The sequence below is a fragment of the Balaenoptera musculus genome, chromosome 20 (assembly GCF_009873245.2).
Source record: "Balaenoptera musculus isolate JJ_BM4_2016_0621 chromosome 20, mBalMus1.pri.v3, whole genome shotgun sequence".
Taxonomy (NCBI): domain Eukaryota; kingdom Metazoa; phylum Chordata; class Mammalia; order Artiodactyla; family Balaenopteridae; genus Balaenoptera; species Balaenoptera musculus.
The window spans coordinates 56,695,503-56,718,471 of record NC_045804.1 but is presented as its reverse complement, the minus strand read 5'-3'; the positions used below and the strand labels follow the sequence as shown (position 1 = coordinate 56,718,471).

Genomic DNA, 22,969 nt, shown 5'->3' with positions numbered 1-22,969 from the left:
CTGTTTTCTGATTCCCTTTAGATGCCCAGTTAACCAGGATCACACAAAGGTTTCACTCTTTACTGTAGGTGTGTGAAAAGACTTACTGGTCTCATGCATTTTATGTATGTTGATCTCTTATGTTTTGACTCATCCAAATAAACACAGCAAGACTCATTTACAAGGATACATATGCTTTCTATTCAGCCAGAAAAAAAAATCTACAGCTAGATGTAGAAAAACAATGATGCTAAAAAAACTCTTCAACTTCAGACTGTATTAGGCTGAGATATTCTGTAGTAAGTTTCTTTAAAGTTAGAAGTGTTCCTGAAAAGTTTGCAATGGACGTGGAAAGTGCATGAAGTACTGCTCCAGGAAACATCATACAGATGAAATACTTTAATCCACTAGCATAAATGCTCTCTTAGTTTTTTCCCATTGGTCTTTGGAATGGGTTTTATTTGCTCTTGACTATGGTCTGGATGCTGAGATGCAGGAAATATATTCCCTACAGAACAGGTGTCTGTTTAATCCCTAGGTATGATCTTATAAGCCAGGTTAGCTAGAGACAGCCTGGTGGGAGCCTATAAAGTGTTTATGCTATAACTGCAGGTCCCATAATAGGTCTGGGGTAGTGTAGGCTACTACTGTGCTACTGCACTCCCTCCCCCCAAAATAGGAACTCCTAAAAGGTGCCTGCCATATGTAGGTCTACCAATATAAAAACTGAGAGATAAATCCATACTCCCACCATTTTTTTAATCTAGTTATTCAATTTAATTCAACTATCTCCCTAGAAATGAATATCAGAGAAAAGTATGCTCAGAAAGGTGTTACTGGGAGTAGCTAACTTATCACTTTCCACAATGGCTGTTCTGAAGGTTGGGTAACAAATAAGGTAGTGGCCTCCTTTTCCTCCCCATTAATAATTAGGTATCTAGTTAAGTCCATTAGATAGGCAGAGTAAATTGTGGGGAGAACTGAGTGTGGAGAATAGTCAACTTATCTCTTGTAATAAGGTCCCTTTTGACTAATTCTCTACTGAAGTTCTCATTTTAGGTCTTTCAAAGGGAATGCTCACAGTGAACAGCTCCTGTAGTTGAGTTACAGGACTCTTGGGTATTATATTCAGTACTTGATCGTATTTTGGCGTATCAGGACAGGGCATAGTTTGGATGAGAAGACGTTAGTTTCTCAACTGTGGGCTGTGGAACCGTATTCCTTTCTCAACTGGCAACACGAGAGCTATGGGAAGGAACGGTGGATCTTTTTTTTTTTTTAATTTTTTTTTTATAGCTGCTTTATTTATTTATTTATTTTTGGCTGTGTTGGGTCTTCGGTTCGTGCGAGGGCTTTCTCTAGTTACGGCAAGCGGGGGCCACTCTTCATCGCGGTGCGGGGACCGCTCTTCATCACGGTGCGCGGGCCTTTCACTATCGCGGCCCCTCCCGTTGCGGGGCACAGGCTCCAGACGCGCAGGCTCAGTAGTTGTGGCCCACGGGCCCAGCCGCTCCGCGGCATGTGGGATCCTCCCAGACCAGGGCCCGAACCCGTGTCCCCTGCATTAGCAGGCAGACTCTCAACCACTGCGCCACCAGGGAAGCCCAACGGTGGATCTTTATAGTGATGCAGTTAGGAGTTTGTTAACTGCCTTTTGGAAGTCGGTGTAGGAGTAAGTAGTGTTGATGGGTTTCAGTGCGGGTTGTTTTCCTTAACTGTTTTAGTTAACCAGCCACAGCAACAACCAGAAACACGTGAATTAGGAATTTGTTTTAGGTACTCAGGTATGGGAGTGGCTCTACTCAATGTTCGGCTTAACTGTTGGTGGCAAAGGTGCAGTGCTCCATTTAGAGTGGCATGACCTCTAGAAAGCCGGCTGGGACTCATAAGGGGCTTTTGAAAAGGTTGGGACTCCACAACAGCCTAGAGGAGGCCATTCAGGAATTGGTTCCAGTTTGGGTACACGATGGGAGCAATGGGAGAGTCTTAGTCCTGTCCCTCGAAGTATATGGACGGGTGCCGCTAGAATCCAAGAGTTTAGCATGATACAACCAGGAACTAGGATTTAAAGGTTTCCAAGTTGTAGAATATTTTAAAGGCACTTAACCTGCCAGGCAAGACTCTCAGAGGTGTTAGGTTGGGCACCACAGGGTCCTCTTCTTCAGAGGAATCCCACTCTTCCCCCAGAACTCTCATTTAGGTAGTTAGCGTTTTCTTCTTCTCCTCACTTTTCTGATTCTGATAAGGGTCAGGAGAGGGATTTCTACGACCCATTAGAATAGAACAACGGTATAGAAAAAAAGGTACCAGAAAAAGGTAACCATATAAGCCAGTAAAATGCTAACACTGGCAAACAGAAGCAGAAGATGAGAAATCCTTTCAATAGGATTCATTTGTCTGTTTCTCAGTCTGTTACACACACACACAGTATGCCTCTGGCTCTCACCACTGTGCAGTTCTTCAAGATTATGTTGTATATTCTTCACTCACAAAGAAGACAGCTCAGTTCTCAGGACCAGTTCAGTGTGTAAAAGTTAGTCTCTTACCAGTGGCACAGGTCAGAGTCTCTCCTTCAAATCCTGGCTACCCAAGAAGAGAAGGGGTCCTCATCTAGGCAAGCTGATTTTCTTAGCATGGTCTCAATTGGTTGTGAAATTATGAAGAGACACTGTGTACTCTTTTTTGTTGGCAGGGATATTATATCTATTTGGTAATGAAAAGAAACTCAGTGGTCGCCTTCTTTGTCTGCTGGTGTAGCAACTTTTGTGCAGGGGGATGGTGGGACGAGTTGTCAAGGATCTGTCTGGTGTGCACAGATCCAGTGTTTTCCATAGGTAGTGCAAATGCCCTTGGAAACTGGTGACTTAATTGTTGGACTATCTGGAAAGGTAGGCTTAACCTGTGAATGAGAAGACCAAGGAGGATCCTTCTTCCTTGCCTCACTCCCAGCCGCAAGACCTGACTAAGCCTAGCGCCACCAGCTCTGTTCCAACAGTCACTCCTCCGCAAGGCTCGCATTCCCCATATTCTTTTCCATTGTGGTTTATCACAGGATATTGAATATAGTTCCCTGTGCTATACAGTAGGACCTCGTTGTTTATCCATCCTATATATAATAGTTTGCATCTACTAATCCCATACTCCCACTCCATCCCTCCCCACCCCGTCCTCCCCCTTGGCAACCACAGGTCTGTTCTCTATGTCTGTGAGCCTGTTTCTGTTCTGTAGGTAAGTTCATTTGTGTCATATTTTAGATTCCACGTATAAGTGATGTCATATGGTATTTGTCTTTCTCTTTCTGACTTACTTCGCTTTGTATGATAATCTGGGTCCATCCATGTTGCTGCAAAGGACATTATTTCATTCTTTTTTATGGCTGAGTAGTATTCCATTATATATATATATATATATATATATATATATATATATATATATATATATATATATATATATATATATATACACACACCACATAGTCTTTATCCATTCTTCTGTTGATGCACATTTAGGTCGCTTCCATGTCTTGGCTATTGTAAATAGTGCTGCAATGAACATTGGGGTGCATGTATCTTTTTGAATTAGAGTCTTCTCCAGGTTTATGCCCAGGAGTGGGATTGCTGGATCATATGTATTTTGCCTGCTTTTTGAACTTGATGTAAATGGACTTATACTACTTATACTTATACTACTCATTGGTGCCTGGCTTCTTTCAGTATTTTGTTTGTGAGATTCTGGCATGTGGTTGCACACAGGTGTTAGCTTATTTATTTCCATTGCTTATTGCAGTGTTCCATTGAATGAATGCACTGTTGTGTATTTTATCCATTTCACCCTAGATGGATATTTGGTTTATTTCCAGTTTTTGGGTATATTATAAGTAATGCAGTTATAAATCTTCTTGACTGTGTGTTTTCATGTTACATGGTTCTGAACTTGGGTGTGGAATTGCCGGGTCAAAGAGTGGGTGTATGTTTGTGTTCAGTAGATGAGGTCCAACTGTTTTCAAATTCATTCCCACTGGCAGTTATGAGCTTTCTCATTGCGCTACGTCTTCTTTCTACTTGTCAGCTTAAAAAGTTTTAGCCATTCATATGGTGGGGTATAGTGCTATCTCATTGTGGTTTTAATGTGAATTACAGAGGTTGAGTACCTTTTCCTTGTTTATTTTGCCATTTGGAATATCATCTTTTGTGATATACCTAAAGTCTCTTGACCAATTTTCTATTTTTTGGGGGTTTTTTTGTTGTTGATTATAGGGATTTTTTTAATTTTAAAATATACTCTGTGTATAAACCCTCTTCTGTCATATGGACTACAAAAGTCTTCTTCCACACCGAGGTTTACCTTTTTATTCTCTTAATGGTGTCTTTCAGTGAACAGAAATTCTTAACTTTAAGAAATCTTTTCCTACATTGAGGGCATGAAGATAGTTTCCCATTTTACCTTCTAGAAGTTTTATTGTCCTACTTCTAACATACAGAAGGACAACCCACCCGGAACTGATTTTTGGGTACTGTGAGAGGGTAAGAGTTAAATGTAATGATTTTTTCCACATGATTATTCAAGTGATCTAGCAGCATTTTTGAAAACAATGTTCTTCACTCACTGCTCTGCAGAGCCATAGAGAAGTGGGTCTTTTCTGAGCTTTCTATTCTATGCCATTTGTCTATTTATCAATTGTGTACCAGTTCTACACTGTCCTAATTATTCTGGCTTTATAAGTTTTGAAACTCAAGCATAATGCATTCTTCAGGTTTGTCCACCTTTAAGATTACCTTCTCTATTCTTAGCTTGCCCTATGTCCATATATTCAACACATTTTAGAATCAGCTTGTGAGTTTCTGCAGACACTCTTAGATGGGTTGAGATGACATCAAATCTACAGCCCAATTTAGGAGAACTGACATTTTTACAGTGAACATGGCATATCCCTCCATTTATTTAGATTTCTAAACATGTTTTTTCAATAATGTATAATTTTCTACAGAGAGGACTTGCACATCTTTTGTTGGATTTATTCCTGGCTTTGGCATTTCTGAGGCAATTGTAAACAGTATCTTTTTAGTCATTTGTTTCTGGCTGGTATATAGAAATGCAGATGATTTTGGTTGTCCTTGCCTCGAACAAGCTTGCTAAACTCACTAATTCTAATAGTTTATTTGTAGATTCACCTGGGTTTCTACACATGCAGTCAGAGTCTTCCCTCCGTGTGTGCTGGGGATTGTTCTAGGACCCCTCGTGGTTATCAAAATCCACGGATGCTCAAGTTTCCTTACGGTTTGGCCCCGGTATCTGCGGGTTCGGCATCCGTGGATAGTGGGTGGGAGGCAACTGTACACTAGTTAAGAGCACTGGCTTTAGAATCAGATTGACTTGGTTTTGAATCCTAACCTCAGCATTTGACAAATGTAGGGCTTTGAGAGGGGTTGCTTGATGTTCTGAGGCTCATTTCTCCGTCTACAGAACAGGGACACTATGTCATAGGTGTACAGCGATGAGGAGTGAATGACACGGAGCGTGTCACTCTGGTGGCAGTGCTGGCACTCACGGGCCTCCCTTTACATCTGTTTACTCCAGTCCTTTCCTCACGCCCCACCTTTCCCATGAGCTCCCACAGCTCTCCAAATTCGGCTCTTCACCCTGTCCTCTCATGGAATCGCCCTCAGACTTGCTCCTAGGGTCAACGTCAACAGGCTTATTTGGTCCTTGAGTTTCTTGACGTTTCTGTGGCCTTGACATGTCCATCTCTGTGATGTCTTTTTTCTGACACCAAGTGTGTGAGGTTTTGCACACCAAACAATTCTTCCATCCTCCACCCCCAGCTGGGTGTCCTACAAATGAACTCAATTCAGACGCTATCTACCTGGAGAGCATCACATCCCACAGATGGAGGGCTCAGCCCCACAAGACTGCCCCCACTTCAGTTCAAGGGGCTGCCTCTACTTCTGACTAACTGGCTATAACTTTGGGGGTTCCCATCACCTCTTCCTTAGGTTTGCTCACAGAACTCAGGAAATGCTTTACTGATGTTCACCAGTTTATTGTAAAGCAGAGGTCCCCAACCCCTGGGCTGTGGACCAGTACCAGTCGGTGGCTTGTTCGGAACTGGCCCACACATCAGGAGGTGAGTGGCGGGCGAGCGAGCGAAGCTTCATCTGCCGCTCCCCATCGCTCCCCACCGCTCCCCATCGCTTACTGTCGCTCGCATTACCGCCTGAACCTTCCACCCCCCCCGCCCCCCCCCCAGCCTCTGGTGGAAAAATGATCTTCCACGAAACCGGTCCCCGGTGGCAAAAAGGTTGGGGACCGCTGTTGTAAAGGATACAGGTCAGATACAGCCAAATGGAAGAGATGGGGGTGACACAGGGTTTCCATGCCCTCTCCAGGGGTGCCACCCCCAGCACATGGATTGTTCACAAACCTGGATGCTCCCTGAACCCCATCGTTGAGGGATTTTTATGGGTTTCTTTATGTAGCCACCATCAATTAGCTCATTGGCCATTGGTGATTGAACTCAATCTCCAGCCCCTCTCCCTGCTCCAGGGGCTGGGGGTGGGGACCAAAAGTCCTAACCTTCTAATGACCACCTTTCTTGCCACCAGCCCCCATCCTGAAGCTATCAAGGGCTCCCCCACAGGCAATCATATTAGCAAACAAAAGGCAATAAGTTCCAAAGGTTTTAGAAGCTCTGTGCCAGGAACAGGGGACAAAGACCACATATGTTTTTATTTTACCACAGTCTCCTTGGCAGGTAATTTCTCTTGACTTCCTGAGACGGCTCCTCCAGTTCTTCTGCCGGATCCCCTCTCAGGCTCCTCTTCATCTCTCATGACTTAAATGCTGATTTTTTTCATGGTTCCGTTCTCATCCCTCTTCTCAACTCACCCTTTGAAAATGAGACATATGACAATATTTGGCCTCATCTTTTACCAAATCTCTGTGCCTATAACCGTGGCTGCCATCTTGGATTCCAGGGTCATCTGGACAACCGTCCAGTGGGCACGACTACCTGCTTTTTCTATGATGCCCCCAATAAAGATAAGCACCCTTTCCCCAAACCTGCTCTCTTTCTCCTTTGCTTGTCTCCATCACCCAAGTCAGAGACCCGAGCATCTTCCTAGACTCCACTCTCTCCTTCATCCTTATAGTTAGTTGTAGTCACCTTCTGTCCCCTTCTGTTCATTCTCACTGCCACTAACTTGCTTCAGTTTCTCAAAATTTTTCCCCCAGTTGCTAAACAGCTTATTTACTGATCTCCCTCTGCCAGTTGTGTTGGCCTCCAGTTCATTATCATAGTAAAGCCACAGGAATCTATTATGACATCCCGAGATGGTATATGTGTATAACTCTCCACGTATCAGGGACTTAACACAATAGATGTTCATTTCTTATTCCTGTAGAATTCAGTTGGGTGTTTTGTGGCCAACTGCCATGTGGTGGTCCAAGGAGTCCTTCTATCTTGTGGCTCTGCATCTCCTGGGACCTTGGATTCCTTTGCTTCTTAGCCTATGAACGGGGAAAGAAAGAGAATGAAGGGCTACATTGGTGCTTTCATGGGCCAGGTCTTCACATAGCCAGAACTCAGACATAAGGCTCTACCTTATGATGGATACAAGGTGGGGGAAATAGAGTTCTTGGCTGGACAACTGATTCCTAGCGTCAGGCTGACACTAAGGACAGGAAGTACAAACCCTTGGTAGACGGCCGTAGGTCTCTGCCTCAGGGATCTTTCCAAGCTGGTAATGTTTCTCTCTCCTTAAAGTCATTCAACAGATACCATGGTGCCTGCAAGGTGAAGATCTAACTTTGCAGCATGAATGTTTTAGGCAGAGGAAACAGGTAGCACAAAGCCCCAGGGTGGGAGTCTTCATGGCTTGGCTTCTACCTGTTTACAAACTCACTTCTCCCTATGACCCTCTCCATCCACCTGTGCGCACCCTATGTGTTGGCCAAAGTTTTTGAAGTTCTCTGAATATGTCAGGCTCACCTGCTCTCATTCAGCCTGGCTTCCTGCTACTCATCTTTCAAGAGACCGGTATCTGGTGCTGGCTTCAGTCTTACCTTCAGCTAATCTTGGTTTTATACTTTACACTTCAGCAATATTGAAATAGATTTTAACTTTTAGAATCATGTCATGCTACTTCCTGCTTTTACTCACGTTTCCTGTTTTTCTTCCCTTGTCTCCATAATGCCTACATGTTATTCAGAACTAAACTCAGGTGCCATTTCCTCCTAGAAGTCCCTCTGATTCTTTCTTCTCCCAGGTGAGCTGGGTGGTCCTTTCTCACAGCATCAGCCACGTCTCTATCAGAGCGAGTGGCACACAGCTTCTCACAGAGTACATTCGTGGTCGCCTGGGGCCAGGAAATCGTCCAAGCTAGTGATTCTCAAAGAGAGAGGGGGGAGAGAGACAGGGAGGGAGAGACAGGAGGGAGAGAGAGAGGGAGAGGGAGAGAGAGAGAGAGAGACAGAGAGATAGAGAGGGAGAGAGAGATCTGAGAGGCAGAGGCAGTCCTGGTCAGAGTTTGGGCTTCACTGCCAGGACTCTGTGGAATCCTGGGGGAGGCGTGTCTAGGTTGGGGGGCGACATGGGTCCTGGTGCATGTTTTGGGGAGACCACTCAGGCTGCTGGGTGTATAAAGTAAATCGTATGGAGACTAGGGTAGGAGCGGGGAGGCCAGTCAGAGGTCATGAGAGCATCCTGTGGCAGCTGGGAGCCCGGTGCCGGCTCCCCAGCGCCCAGGTCCTAGCTCCCCCTTGGAGGACGGACGGCTTTGATCAAGTCCCTGAGCTCCTCTGCCTCAACTGCACCTCCGTGAGAGGGGAGAGGAGTAGCACTTAAGTCCTGCACTTGTTGGGAGGGCTCAGTGAGTTAATACGTGTAGAACACGGGCATCCACGCTGTGAGCTGTTGTTGTTATTATTATTATTACTGTCACTAGGAGAAGCAGTAGTAGCAGTGGCTGCGGCCGTACTTACCATCATAGTAGAATGGAGAGAAAATGAGGGATTCAGGATACTTCTACAGGCTGAGTTAACGTGACTTGATAAATTGAATCTTGAGGATGAAGGAAAGAAAAAAAAGACTCATTTTTTGTGAAAATGGTTTGTGGGTGGTGCCCTTAAGTGAAATGGGGAAGACCAATGAAGGAGCAGGTTTTGGGGTGTGTGTGTGTGTATCAGAGCAGGGTAGTTCTGAGCAGTTTTGAACGGGGTAGTTGTGAGGCACCTATAAAACATCTGGGGAGGGTGGGGTAGGACGTCTGAGCCTGGCATTCAGGGAAGAGCCCAGGGCTGGGGACACACAGGTGGCAGCCACGGCACCATGATGGGGCCCCCCTGGGAGAGGGTGCCGATGGGGAAAGGAAGGGGAGCCCAGGACAGAGCCCCGGGCCTCTCGCTTTAAAGGTGGAGCACGGGAGCGGGATCTGACGAGGAGCCGGAAAGAGCAGGTCATGAGGTGGTAAAACTGGGAGAGAGTGGAGGGATGGGGCTGAGGGAAGGGGGAGTTTCAAGAGAGACCGCGGGTTCCATTGCTGCCAACAGACAAGCCAAGTACCAAATTACAACGTAGGTGATGGAGTTTGGCCACATGGGGGTCATTTGCCAGCGGGACGAATGAAATTTTACTTTATCCGTTGGTAATTCAATTTACAGATCAGCTCAGTTAGAGAATCTGGTTGTATCGTCTCCTTGCTGCCCGTCAAGCATTAGGTGAGGCGGGAGCCCCGGGGGCAGCAGAGCCTCCAGCCCCTCAAAGTGGCCTCCGGAGGGAGCTGCTATGGCCCAGGGCTGGTGGTGCTCCAAGCGAGAAGAAATCCCACTGTTTTCTTGCTCCTGCCTCGGCTTCGGAGTAAAGTTTTAGAAACCACCCGTAAAGGGGGATCGAACTGAGGTGGAAAGAGTGTTTCTAAAACTGGAATCAAAATTTCCACTGATACCAGAGTTTGGTGCAGCAGTTTTGAATCTAGACACACATTCACACACCATTTCTCCGACTTCCCGGGAGCAAATATCAACCTTTCAGCCTTTCTCTGTTATCCAGCGGGAGGGAGGCGGCAGATGGGCACTTTCTTGGGCGCCAGCGTCACCTGGCAGGCTTGTTGAACTACGGGTCCCCGGGCCCCACGCCGGAGTTTCCAATGCACTAGGCCAGGGTGGACCAGGGAAAAAGCATTTCTAACAAGCTTCCGGGTGATGCAGCTGCTGGCCCTTGGACCACCCTTGGTGACCTCTGGGCTGGGTCATACGCTCACTGAGAGCAGGGAAGGCATCAGTGGGAGGCATCAGTAAGTACATTTAAATATGCCTTCTGTGGATCCCTCGGGGCCGAAGAGTGGGGTGAGGGCTGTGGTGAGGCTCGGGGACACGCAGGGCGGCCGTCGCCAGCTTTGCTGCTGCCCCTGAGCTCCCTGGCAGGCCCACCAGAGCTTCCTGCGACAAAGCAGCCGTCCTCGGACTCTGCACCTTCCTGAAGCCTTCCCGACTCGCAGGTTTCCTCCTTCACCTTGACTGTCAGAAACGTTAGCAGTTCAGGTGAGGCCTGCATGTTCGCGGGTGGACTTTAGGCAGAATTTTAGGCAGAGGGACGTGGTGACACAGTGCCCTCTTCCTGGGACCCCCATGTAGCCCTGGGGAAAGCCAGTCCCTCGTCTCCCCGCTCCAGGGCCAGAGGAAATGGGGTGGGGCCCGGCCTGTGGCTTTTGAGAGATGGAGTCCGTCAAGGCTGCATCAAAGCCAGGTGGATGCGACGTCCACAGCCCGCCCGGCACATGCGGCCCCACGTTGCGGGCATTGCGCCCTTGCCGTGCACACAGAGCCTCCTTTCTTCCTCGAGGAAAAGTGACTCTTCCACGGCCTGCGCAGCTGAAGGAAATGGAAAGTCCCAGAGCATCCTGAGCCCCTCTGGGTTCCACCAGGTCCCCCCTTTGCCTCTTCCAGCCCCTCCCAAGTTCACAGACATGCAGGCCTCTGCAGGCGGGCAGGGTCCTGCCGGCCAACGGGGGTTCTGGAGCCGAGGCCCAGGTTTGAGGCAGGGAAGGGAGAAGCCCCCCGGCCCGGGCTCCAGGCTGGACCACAGCCCCTCCTGGCCCTCCCGCTGTGGCAGCCCTAGCAGAGCCGCGCTGAGAAGCTGCTGATTCCTCCCCGCTGGCTCTACATTCCTGGGTGATGAGGGAGGGATTCCAGTGTTGACTCTGAACAATGTTTTCCTCTGTCTGAACCGACTGGGTGTTAAATTCTTCCAGATTTCTGGCTTCATGTCGCAACTCCAATGGGACAGAAACAGGTTTACGGCAGTTGGCAAGGGCGTGAAAGCAGGCTCGTCCGGGCACCTTCTGTGTCTAGAATTTCCATGGGCGGATGGAAAGACCGCCAGCCACCCTGTGGGCGCTGCGCCTGCCCGCGAGGGGCTGGTGGCGGCCTCGCCCCAGCTGTGCGCCCTGCCTTTCGCATTTCCCGCCCTAGAGGGCAAAGTGAGCTTTCTCTTCTGAAACACGGCGGGAAGGGAGAACCAGCTGAGTATTGGAGGCCAGGGCTTGCTCTGTCTTCTCAGCTAAGATAAACCCAGAAGTTGGGCTCATAAGGAATTCATTTGGTGGGATGTTGGGAAACTGGCATGCTGTGTGGGGAAGAGGTCAGCACTGGGGGTTGTGGGGGGGGGGTGGAGGCGGGGAACCCTTATTTTCATAGAGAAATCTAGTGAGATGAGGCCTAGAGAGCTGGGCTGGAAAGACCCCAACACAGCTGGTCGGGTCTCAGAACCGAGCTGGTTAGGTGCCTGTGATAACCTGTGACTATTACGGTCGTTTATTACTGAGCAGGACGACCACACAACTACACAGGGCCGTGGAGACTCTCTTCTCTTTAGTAAAGATACAGAGACTTTCAGGAAACCAACGGGATCAATTCAAAGATAAAGGCGCTCTTCCCTTCGAGCACAATAACCCGTTCCTTCATTCTTTATCGACGATGACTCGCTCTCTGTGGGGTCCTGGGTGAAGCCCCAGCCTCGGGGCAGCTGCCCTTCAGCCTCTTGAACTGGAAGAGCCCAAATCCACGTCGGGCAGGGGGCAGGTGGTGGCCTTGAAACCCCCGGCCTTCTCACCTTGTGCTCTCAAACCCTGGAATCCTACTCTTGAATCCCTTTTATGGTGTATGTACGTGTGTGTGTGTGTGTGGGTGGGTGGGTGCGTGCGTACACACACGTGTGCTCATGCACGCACAAGTAGGAGAGAAAGATGGGTGGCCATCCACCCAGGTCCAGAGCCCAAACAGTATTTATGTAGGGGGGTGGATAAAACAGTTGCTTGATAGAACTTGACTTTATAATCTGGCTGCTTTCACAAAGCCATTTTGATGCCAAAGTCATTTTTCCTTGGTCTTAAAAACAAACCACTAAAAGCTCTGCTTCCTGAACCTCTCAAGAATGTGCGGGAAAAGCACCCTGGCACCATCTCTGAGCCCCCGCTTTCCACCCTGCCCCGTCCCTCACTCCGACCCTGATCCCTCCGGCCACAGCAGTGTGTCCACAGTGTTGAGATGGCCTTGTTGAAACTGGCTTTGTTGGAGGATGGCTTCATTTCCGTGGTGTTTGATAGCCATGAATCCTTTACGTGCATGTGTTCCCTTGTAGCAGGAATTGCACTGTCCCCCCCCGAGACGGGGGCAGAGCAGAAGGGGGAACCATGCAGAGGAATTGCTCCCATGGCTGGCAGATTCCACGTCTCTGTTCAGTCTCAGGACTAGGATCCTTCCTGGAAAGTCTGATAAGGGCCTTGTACTGGTTATCTCTTGCTGTGTAACAAATTACCCCCAAACTTAGTTCCTTAAAACAGACGTATTATCTCACAGTGTCTGTGGGTCGAGAATCTGAGTGAGACTTAACTGTGCCTGTATCTCCAGGTCTCTCCATGGGGGTGGGTGCAGTCCTGGTTTTGGCCAGGGCTGTGGTCCCATCCAAAGGGCTGACTTGGGAGGGTCCCCACCCAAGCTCACTCGTGTGGTTATTGACGATATTAAGTTCCTCACAGGTTGTTGAACTAAGGGCCTCAGTTCTTTGCTGGCTGTTGGCTGGAAACGCCCCTCACTTCCTTGCCTCTGGCTTCTCTGTAGGGCAGCTCATAATAGGGCAGCTGGCTTCCCTCAGATGAACAGAGACAGAGACACAGAGACAGAGACACAGAGAGAGAGACAGAGAGAGAGAGAGAGCAAGCTCAAGATGGAAGCCAAGGTTTTTGTGTAACCTAATCTGCGATGTGATGTCCCATCACTTGACCACATTCTATTTGTTAGAAGTGAGTCGCTAGATGCAGGGGGAGGGGGTTTCAGAGGATGTGAGTTCCAGGAGGGGGGATCCTTGGGGGCCATCTGGGAGGCTGCCTACCGAGGCCTGTGGGCCCAGTTGCGGTTGAGTCTGTTCAGCCCATGGGCTCTGCCACCCCACACTTATTCTGATAAGCCCGTGGCTGTGAGGGGCAGAGGGAAACGAGTTCCACGGTCACCCTTGCTCCTCCTGGGGGTAAGACACAGCATTCTAAAGACTTCTCAGGGGCCGGTGATTCTGAGCTTCTAAACTGGCTACACTTACACCCCACTCTCCCCTCCCGTCCCACCTCCACCCCAAGGAAAGCGAATGAGCCTCAGGTAGCATCCATACCAGCCACCCCCGCTGTGGTCTCTGCCACTGTCTGGATAAAGCTCTGCGACACTGCTACTCTCCCTGGAACTTACCTAGTTCTTGCCTTGGGTGCGAATGTTACACCGTATTCTTGTTACCAACACGAGCCCCGGTCACACACCTGAGAGGGAAGTTTATACCATTAGTTCAGGATTCCTGGTCTTCTCTACAAAAGCAGATGGTTAGAAAGAGCTTACTAGCCATGAAATCCTTCTACCTGAATTAATTGGATCTGAGTAACATCCCCTGAGGCAGGGTGTTTCTCACAGAGAAACGGAAGAATCAAGTAACCTGCTCAAGGTTGGACAGAAGAAGTGAAGTTGGGATTTGTCGTTCTCTTTCTGGCTTACTTTGCTTAGTATGATAATCTCTAGGTCCATTCAGTATTCTGTGAATGGACAACCATAATGGAAAAGAATATGAAAAAGAATATATATGTATAACTGAGTCACTTTTCTGTACAGAAGAAATTAACACAACACTGTAAATCAACTATACTCCGGTAAAATTAAAACAAACACTCCGCGTCTCCTTTAAGCTGCTCGCATACCCAGTTCTCTAGATTCTTCCCAGCAGGAATCTGGCGAGACTCCTTGGCCCTGGTTTGCTCATTAAGTCATTCTAGGCCGGAGCTGCGGTGGCCCGAGAAGAGAAACGGGGCTCCGCTGGGACCAGGGGTGTCGAAGCTGAGGGTCACCCAGCGGGCACGCCCAGGGATGTCACAGACTTAACATGGGGCGTGTGTTCACGTGCGCATGTGCACGTGTGTGTGTGTGTAGGTCATAGACCCCCTCCTCACCCCCGGGGCTCAGGGCCGTGCACCTGTCTGTGCATCTGAACACACGTGGCTGCAGGTGGACCCCCGATGCCTCAGAGCTGCCGGCCTCGGGGGTCACCTCCAGAGGGCGTCCTTTCCGTCAGCAGATGGTGTAAGCGGAGCTGTTGGGAGTGGGGCGGATGTGGGGGATGAGCGAGACTTTGGGACAGGAGTGTGGCAGCAGCTGTGTGGGGGGCCCCCCACCCTGAGCCCATTCTGCCCCCTCCCCCGCTCCAGCCTCTTCGCGGATGTCGCAGTCCTGCGTGTTAACGAGGGTGAGAACAGTCCAACCGGTCACCCTCACGTGCGCCCGGGCCCCGTGCGCCGTGCTTTACACGACACACCTCACGACAGCGTCCTCGTGGCAGGGGAGTTCCTGTCCCTGACCCTGTCTTACGGAGGAGATCGTTGAGACTCAGGAGGCTTAGGTACCCCGTCTCGGGTCACACAGCTGAGCAGCAGCTGCCTGTCCTGCACTCATGGTCTTAAGTCTATGCTTTACTCCAAACAGTGACTTCAGAGGCAGCCTCGTCCCGTTAGGAACTTTGGCTAATTCTTGAATGTCGCCTTCCGGAGACATTGAAATACACACACAATAAGATCACAGAAACGCGAAAGCAGCAAGGGGAGAGCTGGTTTTCCGGCAAGGCTGCACGAGGGCGGGTCGGCAGGGCCGGGCCTTCGCTGGGAGAGAGCGTCCACCCAGCACACGCCGTGGAGGGCCCGTTCCCGGCTTGCAAAAGTATTCCATGCATCCCTCCACCGTGCCAAAGACACACATTAAAGCCCTTGTTTAACTGGATTTCTGACTCAACAAAAACCCTTTTTGTCAGTACCTCAGAATTTCCTGGCATGTTTTACCCACACATATTTTCTGTGTGGATGGCAGTTACGGGTCGCTGTGCACTATTTGTGTATATTTGTGCCTAGAAAGATTCATTTGAAACGAGTAGCACGATATTTCTCCCTGATTTCAAAAGACCTCTTTCTTGATCTCTGGGGAACTGATCATTGCTATTTTTTTTTTTTTAAACGTCTTTATTGGAGTATAATTGCTTTACAATGGTGTGTTAGTTTCTGCTTTATAACAAAGTGAATCAGTTATACATATACATACATCCCCATATCTCCTCCCTCTTGCGTCTCCCTCCCTCCCACCCTCCCTATCCCACCCCTCTAGGTGGTCACAGACCATCGAGCTGATCTCCCTGTGTTCTCTTTTAACCATAGGCAACAGTTTCCTGTATATCCAACTGTTCATTTTCCCTCAAACCATCCATGGTAGTTACATGATAGTATATTTTGCCAGTTTGCCTTCCTCAAACTGTTTTTTCAGAAACCCTGTGAAATGAGCCACGCCAGGGGCTTTCAGAAGCTTCCATGCGGGAGAAGTGGGGACCAGAGGCGATCAGAACGAGGTGAGCAAGCCCAGGGAGAGAGACCCCTATACCAAGTCATCACAGTGGGATAAAAGGCTCTGGTAGATGAGGCACAGATAGGACACTTGGGAGGACAGAGGAGGGGCAGGCGTAAGCCCACCTAGGGGGCTGGTCAGCCTCCCAGAAGAAGTGTCATTGGAACAGTCCTGGAAGGAGAGACAAAGGGACTAGAGGGGGGGCCACACGTCTAAATGTATAATCATTCTTAGGGAATAAAAGGCCATTTCATCCACTAAGAGCAGATAGCCGACCCCCCAGTTGCCGCATCTGGCGGTGGTGACATCTGCCATGTCTGGTAGGTGCACAGGGGACGGAGCACGTGTTGGACCAGGTGGGAAAGGAAATGGAGGTTCTGAGGAAAATGGGAGTAGAGCTTGAGTTGGAATTTGGTCCGTTCAGGCCCCGTGGACTTCCCGTGTTAGACAGGGTTTCAGTGAAGCCTGAACCCTGGACTTGGTGGGCCCAAGCTACTGCCTTGTTGCTCTTTTCTGGGCACTTCCCATGCAGTGTCTCATTCAGTCTTCACAATAATCCTACAAAAGAGAGGGGTGTCATTCCCACTTTGCCTATGGAAAAACCTAAAGCTCCGAGAGAGGGGGGAAGTGATTTGCCCAGTTAAAGGCAGTAAGTGACAGCGCTGGGAAGTAAGCCGAGGCCTTTCCATGCACCATGTCTGTTCCTCCTATTTATTAGGTCATGTTCCATGTTTTGCCATCTGACCTCCCGTCGTGGCTGTTATCAAGTCAGCCAGCTCATGGTTTCCTCTGGGTCCTGTACAAGGGGAGCTGCCTGGCGTTTGGATTCCTAATAATCCTTAGAGATTCTGGGGAAATTGCTGTGGCAACTGCAGTGACAGCCTTTAATCTAACGATCCAAGTGCCTGGGGACAGAGCAGTGGATGCGATGGGTGAAATCCCTGTTCTGTGGAAATTGCCTTCTAGTTGGTTCAGAGAAAATAAACAAATGAGTAAATCATGAGACGTGTCAGTCAGGGATAGTGCTACACAGAGGATCAGAACGGGAGCCAGAGCAGTGACTGCGGGCTCTTTCAGGCTGTCCTGAAGTCGTCACTGAAGAATGCACACTTAGCTGCGTCCTGACTCCTAGGAAGGAAAAACCGTGCGAAAATCAGGGAAAGTGCATCCCAGGCAGGGTGAGCAGCTGGAGAAGGACCCCGACGTGGGAAGCTTGGTGTGTTTGAGGCGAGAAGGAGACCCCTGTGGTCGGGGGCAGTGAAGGCTGTCAGGGTGGTGGGGGGAGGCTAGACCAAGGGGAGCTTTGTAGGTCAAGGGAAGGGATTTGCCTTGTATCCTAAGTGGGACGGGAAGCCATTGGAGTGTTGGCAGCGGGATAATCTCATCTGATTTATGTTTACAAATGATCACTCTGGGTCCCCTGGGGAGAAGGCCTAGCAGGGAACAAGAGTAGAAGAGAAGCAGGGAGACCAGTCAGCCGGTAGGCAGCTGTTGATTCTCGGCTAAGGATGGAGAGGTCGGGAAGTCAGGTAATGGGAGAGGGTGATGGTGGGGGCAGTGGGTAGGGGGCAGGGTGATAGATTGCATGTATTCAGCGAGGCAGCAAGAGGAATCAGGCAACCCTGATTTTTTTTTTTTTTTTTTTTGGCCGCACCCTGCGGCACGTGGGATCTTAGTTCCCCGACCAGGGATCGAATCCGCGCCCCCTGCGTTGGAAGCGCGGAATCTTACCACTGGACCCCAGGGGAGTCCCAACCCCAGTTTTTGAACTGGGCAATTTGGTGAATGGTGGTGCCTCTCTCTGAGATGGAAAAGACTAGAGAGGAACGTTTTAGGGAGTAAGGCCAAGAGTTCTTTTGAGCCGTGAAAACGTTGAGATCCTATTAGACACACCAGTGAAGATGTAGGTGTGGCAGCTAGGACGTCTAGATGTGGACTTTGGGGAGGGGGTCAGGCTGGAGTGAAGACTCGGCAGATAGATGAGGTGCCAAGCCACAGAACCGATGGACGTCACCTTGGCACCTGAATTTGGGCTGAAAGAAGGAAGGAGGAGTTGAGTTTCTACTTTGAGCATCGGGAAGGATGCTGATGCCGTTGACAGAAACAGGGTGTGGAGACAGAGGAGGCGTCTGTGGACCTGTGGGGTGGCAACCGCTACTGACTTCAGTCTTGAACAAGTTTGAATTTGATGGAAATACAAGTGCTTAGAGGAAGTTGTTTAATAAGCAGTTAGAAACAAGGGTCTAGTCTCAGGGGAGAGATGGGTCCCAGGAGCATGTTTTGGTTCATTGTCAAGGTCCCCCTGGAAGTGAGGATACAGAGTGATAAGGCTCAGGTGGAAAGATTAATTTTGACCAAATTCAAAAGAAAATGAATCATCATTCAGGATGCCAACATCTTAATTTATAATGGGACCTGTACCTATGAGTTACTTGGGTTATTGCTTTTTAGAAGATTGCTGAGAGCACAGGAGCAAAAGGGGACCCCTTTAATCAACTCAGATAGCCAGTGAGCCCCCCTTCTTTTCGGTCACTTCTCAGAGAACCAGCTCTGCCCTTCCCAAGTCCCTGCTCCCTCGCACAGTGTGGAGGAAACGTGCAAACTGTGGAAGGATCTTTCCCACACGTCCTTGCTTTCTTAGTAGAAAATATGGGACACAATTCGACAACTTCCTGATGGCTCAGGGACCTCACTGAGGGCCTCTGTGCTTTTTACTGGCTGTGGTCGTGCTGGGACAGCCTCGTCACGGCGGGGGGCTGGGGCGGGGAGTTGAGGCTGGTGGCCCTTCACCAAGTGGCCTGTGCTCCTTGTGCTTTTATAGGAACTTGGTTTCCTTTTTGAAGTTCTTTCATTCCCTCCACAGTCTCACGGTGTCTGGACCATCGGCTGGAGTATTTCATCCCTCCTGGCTGGGAGAGGGTTGTTATGTGGCCTTAGCTTGGCTCCTATGCCTGGAGCCCTAGGGACCCACCCCTTGAAAGTTTAGAGAGTATTTTTCATTGATCCCATTGCTCTTTCCCTGCTAGCACATCCAATCTTAACAAAGCATCACACAGCACAGGAATTCAGTATTTTGTAATAACATATATGTGTGTGCGTGTGTGTATGTGTATGTATATGTATCTGTGTGTATATATATGCATGTACATACATACATACACATATATACACATATACATGAGTACATACACATGCACACACATATACACATACATGTATATACACACATATATACACATACATATACATGAGTATATACATACACACGCATACACACATACATATACATACACATATACACGTACATGTATATACACACATATACATATATACATGTATGCATGCATACACATGTATACATATTTACACACACATATACATACACATATGTATATGCATGTACATATATACACATACATCATATATATTCTGTTATATATATAAAACTGTTATATTCAGTTGTATGTATATATACATATATATAAAACAGAATCACTGTATACCTGAAACTAGCACAACATTGTAAATCAACTATACTTCAACTAAAGGAAAAACCTAAATATCTGTGCAAAAATAAAAAACCCCCAAAACAAAGCCTCACAGAGCATAGCGTGCTTTTTGGGCGATTTCCCTGTGCACAGCTGGTCTTGGCCTCAGGGAGCTGATTCTCTCTAACTTCTTCCCTGACCTTCTATGACGGTGGCATCTGGGGCTTTAGCTGTGGTTCTCCTGCCTGAAGTCGGCTTCACTTTGCCAGTCGCGCACAGACTCTGTTTTAGCTTCTGGCCTCATCAGTGTGGAATGTGCTGCAGTAAACGATGGGCCTTGGAGCTGGTAGGAACCCTAGAGACCGTGGTGGCAAATATCCTGCTGCTCAGGGAGGATAGGGGATCAGGGAGGACACTACCCACCTCCCAGGACTGAGAGGGGAGGGGCTTTGGTGGTACCGAGAACTTTGGGGGACCAGAAACCTTCAGTGGCCAACATTTTCCGAGCACCTTGCGATGCACAGGTTTATAAAAGCAGGAGGGCACCAAGGAGCTCTTCATCTTTCAGAGTCACTGCTCATCACTCATAGTGGCTAAAGTTAAAAATACAAACGGAGGAATGATTAATAATATGATTAATAATGGTTCATTCATTTGATGGATGACTAAGCAGAGGAATCTCTAAGACCACAAGGGTGGATTCAAAGACGAAAGTACGTTTTGTGCCCATAACCATGTTAGAACTAGGTGAGAGCACATAGGTCAGAGTCGTGTGATGGTAATGGGATTGTGAGATTAAAACATAGCATTTCCAAACTTTCTCTAATGCTGATTTATAATTCCCGTTATGGGAAGACATACAAATAGGGACTTCCTTAGTGGGCCAGTGATTAGGACTTTGTGCTTCCACTGCAGGGGCCTGGGTTCGATCCCTGGTTGGGGAGCTAAGATCCCGAAAACCTCTTGGCCAAAAAAAAAAAAGAAAAGAATAAGAAAAAGAAATACAGCAAAATGCAGCTGACCATCATTGACACGACATATGCCTTGAGTTGCTTTTCTGGGAAAGGGGATGATTTGCTCTATTTCCTGCTCACAGTCTGCTAGTGAACGTGGGGCTGGTGATGTGGGAAGGAGTGTGGGACTCCAGTTATTGAACAGGGTTGTCTTTGCACGGCTTTGGTTCCAGCCTCCTTCACTCCATCTTCCAACTTTAACGGTGCCGAGTATCCATCTACGCAGCTTTCCTTCCTTTGCTTCATCCCCAAACGTCGCATCTTCCTTTTGTTTCATTTCCATTTTGTAAGCTGTTTTAGGACTGAAATTATTGCTGAGTATGAATGAAGAGATTCAGGACAAGGTACAGCCAAAGTCAAACCCTTAATTTTCACAAGGGTGGTTTATCTAGATTGTGGTTCAGCTGCGGACAACTCACCCCAGACAGTTGGGGGTTTGATTTCATTGCAATTTGTGTTTACGGGTGACCCAAGAGTTGGGTGCAAAGTGTGATGCCTGGATTTTCTCACATCCTGGCATGAACTGGGATAAAGCCTGACACTGAGGCCAAGCTGTCAATGTGTTGATGGGATAATTGAATCCTGCAGAAGGCAGCCACAGCCACTTTAGTTCTTTGCTTCTAGGCAGAGTCTCAAATGCAAGTCACTTCTTTTTTTTAAACAAGATGAAGGATTTTAATATGTTTAAAGCAAAGTTTAAGAAAATAATCAGGTGGAACAAGGCCTTATGAAAAATTCCCCAATTAAGAAAAATATATACAGGTAAACAGGCAGAAAAATCAAATTAATACAAGGATAAAAAAATAAAATTTTGCTCCTAATTATTACCTACAATATTGTTTTGTAAAAGAAAGCATTGTTTCTAGGATTTGCTTGAGATTTCTTTTATATTTTTTCTTAAAGATATTTTAACAAATTTTTTTTTGGAACTTAGTTTTTAGTCTGAGTGCAAGGAGAACCATTTGGAGACTTTTTTTATTTTTTATTTTTTTTTATTTTTTATTTATTTATGGCTGTGTTGGGTCTTCGTTTCTGTGCGAGGGCTTTCTCTAGTTGTGGCAAGCGAGGACCACTCTTCATCGCGGTGCGCAGGCCTCTCACTATCGCGGCCTCTCTTGTTGCGGAGCACAGGCTCCAGACGTGCAGGCTCAGTAATTGTGGCTCACGGGCCTAGTTGCTCTGCGGCATGTGGGATCTTCCCAGACCAGGGCTCGAACCCGTGTCCCCTGCATTGGCAGGCAGATTCTCAACCACTGCGCCACCAGGGAAGCCCCAAGATATTTTAAATGTAATTAATATATGCCATGTTAAAAATTCACACTTTTCATTAAGGGGTGAAATGAAATTTGAATTCCCTCCTTCGCTCTCTGGTCCCCTGGTCCCTGACCTGAAGGTAACCAATGTTAGCAGTTAGCAAGTCACCTTCTTCAAAGCAGACACTGGCCCGGGTTGCTAGTGCTTTGAGCGTCGTAAAAGGGGGTGGCCGGGCCCACTGACTGCGGCCAGCCCTGGGAGATGCCTGTCTGTTTCCCTCATTGTTCCCGAGGAGCAGGACTTCCTCTTTCTGACTGATTACACATTGTGAATCCACACATTTTCATGGTCCCTTTACTCCTGAGCCAGCTGTCAGGCAGAGACAGGGTCTCCGAGCACAAACTGCTTGAAGCCTTTCATGTCTGGTTTCCTGAGGACGAAAAGGCAGGGCTAGTTCTTGCTGCCTGTTTTTTCATCTCTTTCCTAGCGGTCTAGCCTATCAGTGTACCCGGCTGCCCCAAAACGGCCACGGAAGGAAAAGGCTGAAAAGCTCTCCTCTGATCAGGCCTGTTGGACTTGTTTTGGAAATTACATTAAAAAATTTGAAACTTGATCTCTAGACACTTAACGGCCATGGGTGCTTTTAGCCTAACGGGTCTTTGTATTACATCTTAAAGTGGGAATTTTAGTATTTATAATTGAACATTCCTCAGGTACATATAAAATTCAGATTCGTAGTTTTACCCAGTGCCCAATGCTTCTTCCTGTAACGCGTTTGTCAGGTGTTTATTCAGCCAACTCAGCCTCGCGGTTCCTATGCAGAACCCATGCCGCGTGGAAACAGCCGGTGTGATCTGCACACAGAGAGGAATGTGGGCTCCGAGCAGAGATGCAGTTCACTCGGGATTTGAGACCCTCAAGGCCTGCCGTCCACCACCCCCGTCCTTCAGGACTCAGCACGATCATCATCTCTTCCTGAACCTGTTTCTTGCCATCCCTCCCCACCCAGGCTGAGTTAGGAAGCTTATGGTCTGTCTCCTCACTGGGCAGGGAGCCCCTTGAAGCAAGGCTCGGTCTCATTCTGCTTTGGGCCTGGTACGTGCAGGCACTGGACACCCGTCTGCAGAGTGGCCGAGGGGACTTGTTCTGGTCTCTAGAGGAATTTCTCTGCTTTTGTTTCTGATGACTCAGGTGGCATGCATTAGTCTTGTTTGATCTGTTGTCAGCATGGGAAACGAACGTGCCTTGTGGACCCTTGGCACTGAGAAGGGTAGACCCCCCGAGGCAAGAGGTGAGCATGGAGCACCCCCAGCGGGTTCTGGGTGA

The 22,969-nt window shown here is 48.3% G+C and overlaps 2 protein-coding genes and 1 pseudogene across 2 annotated transcripts in view; 2 read left to right on the top strand and 1 right to left on the bottom strand.

Annotated features, from left to right (window-relative positions):
• Positions 1 to 22,969, top strand: part of TEKT3 (tektin 3) — a 182,416-nt gene that overhangs the window by 55,274 nt on the left and 104,173 nt on the right. The window lies entirely within an intron of this gene.
• Positions 1 to 22,969, top strand: part of CDRT4 (CMT1A duplicated region transcript 4) — a 33,243-nt gene that overhangs the window by 4,717 nt on the left and 5,557 nt on the right. The gene's annotated exons all lie outside the window — the stretch shown is intronic.
• Positions 1,598 to 2,253, bottom strand: LOC118886427 (annotated as a pseudogene).